Genomic DNA, 10,068 nt, shown 5'->3' with positions numbered 1-10,068 from the left:
TTTAAATTATTAATGACACGTAATGATCGGTGTTGTGATTCTCCTGACCAATGACAGCGATTGAAACTGACAATACGCGATCCCGTTCACAGGGGTGAGCGTGATACTCAATTTATTTTTTACGCCCAATTATTCCGTCTATTATCGTGGTATAAACATGCTTATTTATGAGGCATATATCTCAACCGCACCCGGTTTTATTGGCAGTAAAGTATGAAATTGTGTATTAGTGAGCCTTTCACATCCGAGTTTCATATCAGCGAGGGACATAACTCGAGATTTCGTTTTGGCTCGGCGTTTTGAGTTGCGCCGGGATGTGTCGATGTCATATTTTTATGGTAATATATATTACAGTGATGGTTCCTGAGTTCGGTTTACGGCTTTTTGCCACTTTGTCCGAAAAGATTCGTCTCAGACTGAATTTGTAAATTGTGTGGAATTCTCGATTGTAAAATTGGAAGTTTATAGCATTCGGATATTATAATGAAAACAAAAGGGAGAGTTCAATTTTGCGGTATAAACGAATGAAGAGTAATATTACATTTTCAAAGTACATACGTTCTAAAGATACTAATACAATTGAATACAATATGTATTATCTAACGTCGTTTAGCATTGGATTGAGATGACTTGAAGATCACTGGTGGTAGGACCTCTTGAGAGGTGGGTGGCGCATTTACGTTGTAGATGTCTATGGGCTCCAGTAACCACTTAACACCAGGTGGGCTGTGAGTTCATCCATCCATCTAAGCAATAAAAAAAAAGATATATTTAACCAATTTTTTTTTTTGTTTTTTACAAAATATATACGGAAAAATATTTTTCTTGTTGACTTTCGTAGGCAAACTTGGCACGATGGCATCCGCGTAGCCGAGGATAGGCAGAACTGGTGCAGGATAGTACAGAAGAATTATTTAATGGAGACCACGATCCTCAGCATTGAAGATTATCGACACAAGGAGAAGAAGAGGAATACGCAAACGAGCACATAGCCCATATGATAGTGAATGATCACCATCACTCATTGATATCAGAAATATCATGGAGACATCCAAGCTGCCGCCTCCTACTTAACTTTGTTATACGCAGCTGTAGTTATAAATAATTGTTTTTTATTGAATTCGAAAATGCTTGAACTTCTTTTAAGTTTTCTGGCAAACAAAGAACATCAAAAACATTTTATGATAATGAAATCAATATTTTTATGAAAACAAAAATATACCTGTTCAATAATGAATCGAAATGATACAGCAATGCTAGCGAGGTTCAAGCCTCGTTACGAGGCCACCAAAGAAGCTAGACAAACAAACAGGTTAACGATCTTTCATAACAAAGCAGATTCGATTTAAATTTTGGCAATAAATTAAGGGAACGACACACAAAAGGGCCGCGCTAATTTTGCCAGAAGGTAAAGTCGCCGCTTATGTCTCTATTTCGAGAACAGACCCACATCTGTAGAGAAACATACCGCCCCCAGACTCTTGAGGCGGGTGTACTCGTAATAAATTAATTACGTGACAACAAAACTGTGAGAAGTTAGCACTGAGAGATGGAAACGTGAACACAAAATTACCACCCGCTGTTGTGAGACCTCACCGAGTTGCTCATGCTGCAGCTATTTTAAAAACTAGTCATTTTGCCCAAACATCATCATCAATTACTACAGCATTTGTGGTCGTCCTTAACAATTATTTTTCGATTCATCACTATCCTGCTCTTCTCCCAGTCACCTGGGGTCGGCGCAACATGTTTTCTCCTTCCATACTCTTCTATCATATACCATTTCTTCCCTCACTCCTTACCCATATCGTCTTTCACGAAATCCATCTATCTACCTCTTCCTCTATATCCTTCCACATTCATAGTTAACATTCTCTTACCAACCTCATTTTCATTTCCTCTTATCACACGTCAGTTATTTTTCGATTATAATAATGAATAAATAAAAAAAACAACTAAACGAGAGCTTTTTAAATTTTGGACAATCGAAAAAATAGGAGTTTCAATTTTATTTCAGTTTTTTTTATTACGGATTAAATGCGAATTGACGATATATTGAAGCTCCTGCAACATAACAAACGTTGCTGTCACATCACACCGCCTTTGTTCACCCAAATTCGTCCTCCCTTTTCGCCTTTTAAGAAAAAAAGAGATAGGTGGCAGTCGGCAAAGCCTTTAGGCCGCGGTCATCATTTTTCACGTCTCATTCAATAACTCGATGCATAGTCGCCGAGATAGTGATCGAATTTTTAAATATTTCGATGGGCGAGCGTTGCATTCCCAAGGATATGGTGTTACTTTGCGTGCGGAATGTCGGATGGCGTATTGTTAAAATTAAACCTACATGGATGCTGATCTACCTGGCAACAAGACGAAACATCAGCGCTCTTTCTTTAAACATACATTTTAAATGATTTTCTTGTATCTCTAAATCAATTGACACTCGTAATAAACTTAAAAACGATTATCTTTTAAGGCTTTCAAATGAAATTGTAAATATTTCGCACGAGTCAGATTGAGCACGATCTCCTTGGATACGTTTTTACAGTTATTAATTTATTCTAGCTTCATCGCTCTAACTGGACCTTTTGAATCTAATTTCATAGTAAGGCTAGTTCTGGTCATCATTCATACAATTATTCCGCAATATGACTAGCCATTGAAATGTAGTCAATCCTAGACAAAATTCAATGCTGCTTATCTGTCCACATTTTCAAAATGAAGAATGCGTGATATATAATAAATACCGATTTTAAATGAAAAGATTTGATATTTTTTTATTTTTTTATTATATGCGATATACCTCGGTATGCGTACATAATTTAGCGGTTCCCATCTCATAGCTTAATTCTGCCACAAAGCAGTCATGCGTTCCGATCTGAACAATATAACCGCTGTTAATCTGGAGAAATGAGAATTAAACCTCATATTAGATTGTTATATCTATAGGCTCCTGTAACCCCTTAACTACAGGTGTACCGTGAGATCGTTCAATCAAATACGGGAAAACATTTAGGATCAGACACAATACGGTCACAAAATCTTTAAAGACTCTTCCAGTCGAAGCCTTAATAAAAAAATACCACAACCACTATTTTATAGTATATTATCTCAGGAGTTGTCGTGAAAAAAACAAGAGATTTGCAAATAAAAGCCCACCAGGATATTCAGTCTTCAGTAACAAAGCGACAAATAGTGAATCATCCATGTAAACTGTTCCATTTGCATCACTGCACACATTGTTGTTCCGTTCTCGAAGCGTCGGAGCATCGTCAACCGTATAATGTAATTTATTTATAACAATACGAACAACGGCCCAAAGAGTTTTACAACTAGGCCTTCATTCTTGTGAAATAACAATGTTGGAGAGGATTACACGGGTGACATCCTTTAGGATTTTTGGTGAAGTTCATTTGTTTTCTTCTGTTTCTGTGTGCAGATAATTAAATGTTCACTTTTTTGTTTGCTTTGACGACAAAACGATTTCACGGCCCACCGTAAAGTTTCTATGGGAGCTCGTAAATATAGTCGACATAAACGAATCAAAAAAAAAATTCGGATTTCAGGTTAGATACTTAAATTTCTTCTATTTTGGAAATACATTTACTTTTCAGATCGAAATTCTTTCGAGCAGAAAGTAGGCTAGATTATAGTACATATATGTATGTAATAATTGATAATACGCTCTAACACCAATAACTATGTCAGTAAGCACATGCATGAAGATACAAAGCATTACTGGATTCTAATACTCTGCATAGTGCTCCCACTAGGTCTAGAAGTGAATATGATCGGCAATAGCTTGTTAAGCAACAACAATAGTATTTCAATTTTTACCTTATATGGCAGATGAAGATAATCACCGGATAATGAACGGCGCTATCAGGAAGTCCAGTAGCAAACTGCTTGAGGCTCTGTAAATCTTGTTTGAAGAAAGATATATCATAGCCTTCAGGAGCCTTAAAGTACTATGGATGAACGCAGCATTGTCATTAGTGAATACAGTGGCGGGTGATATGATTGCAATAAGTTTTTAGAAAACGGAATCATCCTAAATGATTATTCAAAGCACTCTTCACGAAACATACGGTAAAACTCAAAGAGCAAGACTCAAAGGATTCTTGAGACCAGACTTACGAACAATTACAAAACGCAGTACGCAATAATATTCAGACATTTCTTCCGGAAGCAAAGAAAAATGTATTTATTTATCGTTAACAACACACCAAAATAATCCACAGTTGCTCACCAGAAGACTTGTATTGCTAATAAAGGCACAAACCCGGATTGAGCATACCGGAGCGGCGACTTTAACGGATTACCAACATTGTAACAAATGAAAGGTTCCAGAGACCAAAGTTTGTAAGCAGGTACAGTTACATCCATTGAGTGGTAACCAACAGATTTTAATCTGTAAAACAATATTGCAAGTCTGCGGACCAACAATTTTAGGATATCGCTTATCTCCGTTCATCTTTTCGGGAGTAATCGCCGGTTAAACCAGCCGCTGTGTGATACTGTGACCATTATTTTATGCCTTATAGAAATATTTTTAGGTGTTATTTTATATTGCCTTTTTAGGACGAAAAGCATACGGTCCTGCTGATAATGATGAACCCTAGTAATGTCAACACAGCCAAGCCACCGTTGAATACTATGCGAAAACCTCATTTGAAAAAAGATAGAAAGTTCAGGAGGAATTGCGGCATTAAGATTACTATGTATTTAGATAGATATGGGTGTTTACAGATAGACATGAAAATTAGTAGACAAAAAAGCATAGCGGTACATGAAGTAAGTTGCAATTATAGTACAAGACAAGCATGAGATCATAATGTGTACCATTATCCCACCAGCACCGCTATCAACACTGGTGTATACAATTAATTACCTGGTAATTCACAACTTTTAGAAAATTTTAAAATATAATTATAGGTATTATTACTTATGAAGATGCCGTTTTACAATATGTATTGTCCATTTGTAACGTAATTTATGTACGGTGGTCAATAAGTTCTAAATACAAATAAATTTTATTTTAAAGATATGGAATTCATGATGGCGACGAATAACATGGATATTGAAATGGAAATTTAATAAATTGGCAGTCAAATAACAGTCACTCTAGTCTTGTTACACCTATTTGTTGGGACAGAATATTATCTCCGAGATTATAGTCCAGTCTCCATCGGCACTTTGACGCGTTAAATGTTGCAGAATTCTTTGCCGTGTCCTTTGTGGATTGTCGTTTTGAATGAACTTATCTGTTTACTTAATCTACAAAGGTGTAAAATTTGTGGTTTCATTGCATTCGGAACTATTTATTCTTGTTCACTAAATAAACGGGAGATTTATCGTTTGTTATTCGAAAACTTGAAAATTTTATGAACTTTACTAAATTAACCGGAATAATTCTAACTTTTATTCAAATATAAGACTTATTTCGATAGTATTTAATGAGCAACACTATACACTGCTAGGCGTTAATTTGGCTGGTCCCTGGACATTGATGAGATCTATGAATGTCGTTCGAGCTATGAATGTGATGACCTATGAATGAGATCTATGTCGGTCGACCACTCACTATCAATCAGGTGAGCCGTGTGTTCATCTGTCTATAAAAGAAAAATTTAAAACTGCGCATTATATTGTTGTAGGTACGTATACCAAGACCAATTTGGTGTTAAGTGCTTTATTGGTAGTATGACTTTTTGTGAGTCCGCGCTTGCAGGTACCACCACCCCGCCTATTTCTGCCGTGAAACAATAATGCGTTTCAGTTTGAAGTGTGAGGCAGCCGTTGTAACTATACTGACACCTTAGAACTCATATCTCAAGGTAGGTGGTGGCATTTACGTTGTAGATGTCTATGGGCTCCGGTAACGACTTAACACCAGGTAGGGTGTGAGCTCGTCCACTCATCAATGCAATAAAAAATAAATAAAAAATAAGTGGTTGGAGAAGCCAGCATCATAATAATAACAACACTCTTGAGATGTGAAGCCGTTGTCTCCATGGTGTTGCAATAATAGCTCTCTGTCTTATAGCCAGAACAGATGACCCGCTTTGTGCCAAAAGTAAGCGGGATGACGATCACCAGTCGATAGAGCTCTGACTACTACAGTACTATCAGTAATGACTGTTTTTCTGTACGTTAATTAACCATCCTGCCGAAGCCTGTGAGCCGATATAAAATAGTATTCAAATTTCAACCTTATGTCTGAATAGTTGCATCCACTTTCTGATTTCTACGAGCGCTACGAATCTTAATTGAGAAATTAAATTGAAATGTACTTTTCAAACTACATAGAAGCTTTATTAGTAAGCCTAACTGAAATAATAATTTGATCGTAGCTTTTTTTTTCTTTTTTTTTTTTTATTGCTTAGATGAGTGGACAAGCTCACAGCCCACCTGGTGTTATATTATAACTTATATAAATAACTAACTAACTAATATAAATTTATATTATATTATAAATTTGCGGGTTTCATTTTTATTACACGATGTTATTCCTTCACCGTGGAAGTCAATCGTGAACATTTGTTGAGTACGTATTTCATTAAAAAAATTGGTATCCGCCTGCGGGATTCGAACACCGGTGCATCGCTTCAACAAAAATGCACCGGACGTCTTATCCGTTAGGCCACGACGACTACAACGACATTGGCGCAAAGTAATAAAATTATTGTACCGTCATCGACCTATAAATACGTGTGCGAGTTGATGAAAATTATATTGAAAGGTTCTGTGATACATAGATCAATAAATAAATATAGGTTTTTATTATTGCTTAGATGGGAGGACGAGTTCACAGCCCACCTGGTGTTATGTGGTTACTGGAGCCCATAGACATCCACAACGTAAATGCGCCACCCACCTTGAGATTTAAGTTCTAATGTCTCAAGTATAGTTACAACGGCTGCCCCACCCTTAAAACCGAAACGCATTACTGCTTCACGGCAGAAATAGGCGGGGTGGTGGTACCTACATGCGCGGACTCACAAGAGGTCATACCATCAGGAATTACGCAAATTATAATTTTGCGGGTTTGATTTTCACTACACGATGTTATCATCGTGAAAGTCAATCGTGAACATTTGTTTAGTACGTATTTCATTAGAAAAATTGGTACCCGCCAGCGGGATTCGAACACCGGTGCATCGCTCAACACGAATGCACCGGACGTCTTATCCTTTGGGCCACGACGACTTTAGACGGCGACGACGGATATAGGTCAAACTAATAAAAGCGTATTAAAATCACGTAATTGGTACGGAAAATAAATGCATCGTAAAAGTTGTAATATTTTCAATCTTAATAGATTATGTAATCCATTAAAGTATCCATTATAAGTGTACTACTATAAAGGGCTAGTAAAAACACGCCAGCAAAAACCACAACAGCAGTAACAGCCTATTCCGTTTGGAAAAACCATTTTCATTACTTTTTTTTGTCTCGTATTTTGAAAGGTTTTTTTTTTCGATACACTGACTTAAATAGTTTTAAAAAAAACCTATTACAACGCTTATACGTGTTTTAACGAAATAAGTAAATTAATAGTTTTATATTGTTCACGACGTCTACTAACTAAATGAAAACCGCAGAGCTCGCTTCAAATAAAACACCGATATCCGTTTTGAAGCTGACTCAACACAGTTGGGCCATGAAATAAACGAGATAAAATTAATTAAGTGTATAAGTATTTTAAATAACTATTTAGTTTATCTATCTATTTAACTAAATCATATACATATATTTATATCTATTTATTTTAACTATTTATCTATTTTAAATAACTATTATTTTAATGCAATTATAATTACTTTTAAGATTTATTAGTATCGTGGTGCGACCGAAGAGCCCAAAATGTCAATACTTCATACTCTACATCAGACCGAAGAAGATTCTGCAAGTGAGAGGAGTTTTTGAAGTCGCCGTGGCTTAAAGGATAGGACGCCGGTGCATTCGTATCGAGCGATACGACGATGCCGATGTTCCGATCCCGCACGCAGGTAATATTTTTTCTAATGAAATACGTACTTTAAAAAGAAATATACGCAAATGACTTATACGATGAAAAAATAAAATTACGTAATCAAACCAAACCAAAAAAAATATGCGTAACTACTGGTGGTAGAATGTCGTGTGATTTCATGCACGAGTTAATTCCGCGACTTTGTCTAATTCTGCGATGAAACAATAGTTCCTTTTTGAAAAATACCTGTTTGAAGGGTGGGGCAGCCGTCGTACTGTAAAACTGAGACAAGTCTCAATTGTTTAAAATGTATAAATTTTTTTCCCTTTTTTTAGGAAGGTATTACTGGTGGTCCAAAGGCCTTTCCAGTTTCGCCAGGATAGGTGGATGAGCGTAGGCTCAGCCAGGAGAGGAGAGTGGGGCTTGATAACAGTTGCTCAAGCTTCTCCGAAGTAGACCAAAAAGCTTAAGGGAGGCTGTTTGCAAATGCAACTACTACTGGATCGGAATCGCAAGCTACCGAGAAGGTCTGGCGAGAAACTCAGCGAGCTGATCTATGGATAAAGTTACAGGTTACAGGTGAAGGTTAAGAGTATAATTACAAGTACCTATGCCTGCTCCTAGTGCTATAGGTACAGGGGCCTAATAATAGAGTTAAGGGTCGGACCATATATCGGATGGTTCCGTAAAGATGTGTGTAAGGCATCGAAAGTACCTAGGTAGGCTAGCTTGACCGGGGTCGGGAAGTCATCAGCGGTAGCAACAATGAGGCGATTATGATAAGGCATGATCTTGTCGAAGTACCGTTCCGATGCCGACTTCAGGTCTTTCTTGATGGTTTAAGATATTCGAGTACATGCTCTTTACTTTTAAGTATCAATATAATTGCCGAAAAAACTTATCTACACATTTTCTAATGGTTCTAACAGATTGTATGTTATTATAATGTAGACACATGCCGAACAGAATGTTTGTATTAAGTTTAAGTTATTAGATTAATGACTGTTACCGAGGTTTGTCCTCGAGCACGTAAAGTTGCTCTTTTAATGGCTCATCCGTTATTCGACCTAGGAGGGCTATCATAAAATATTTGAATAATTTAATGTACCTAACTGTTTTATAATAACAAATCTCGATGCTAATAATTAGGTCCAAGATTTAAATGCAAAATATAATTTTTTATTGAAGATTTCGTTAGTTTATTATTATTATTTTCTCACATATTCTTTTTTCGATTCAATTGATTCAAATAAATAAATAAAACAAAATTAAATTAAATTAATTTAAAAATAAAAAAATTAAATTAATTAAATTAAATGAAACAAAAAAACAAAACAAAAACAAATTCTCGTTTCACCACAATATCACTACTCTATTTACTTCGTAAAGTTATTTTTTGAAAAATTTAACTTTTTTTTATTTATTTATTTTTTTTTATTTATTTATTGCCCTTGTAGGCAGACGAGCATACGGCCCACCTGATGGTGAGTGGTTACCGTCGCCCATGGACTTCAGCAATGCCAGGGGCAGAGCCAAGCCGCTGCCTACCGCTTAATACTCTCCACAAGCCTCGTTTGAAGAAGGACATGTCATAGCGCTCGGGAAACACCGTGGAGGGGAGCTCATTCCATAGCCGGATGGTACGTGGCAAAAAAGACCTCTGGAAACGCACTGTGGATGACCGCAGTGGCTCCAGGTAGTATGGATGAACTCTACTCCGGTGGCGGGCGGTGCGATGGTAAAAACGAGATGCCGGTATCATCTCGAACAATTCCTCAGAGCACTCCCCATGGAACATACGGTACAAAATACAGAGGGAACCGAAGTCCCTCCGCAGACCCAGAGGTTCCAAACGATCCGTGAGACCGGGATTATCGACAATCCGAACGGCCCTCCTCTGTATGGAGTCAAATGGAAGAAGCTGGTATTTGGGAGCCCCGGCCCAGAGATGGGAGCAGTACTCCACGCGAGGCCGGACTTGTGCTTTATAAAGCAAAAGCCTTTGTCCAGGCGTGAAGTACCGCTTCGCTCTGTTGAGGACTCCCAGCATTTTGGACGCCAACTTGGCTTTGCCTTCCAAATGACTCCGAAAC

Source organism: Bombyx mori, chromosome 23, assembly GCF_030269925.1.
Source record: "Bombyx mori chromosome 23, ASM3026992v2".
Lineage (NCBI taxonomy): Eukaryota > Metazoa > Arthropoda > Insecta > Lepidoptera > Bombycidae > Bombyx > Bombyx mori.
This window is presented reverse-complemented; position numbering follows the sequence as displayed.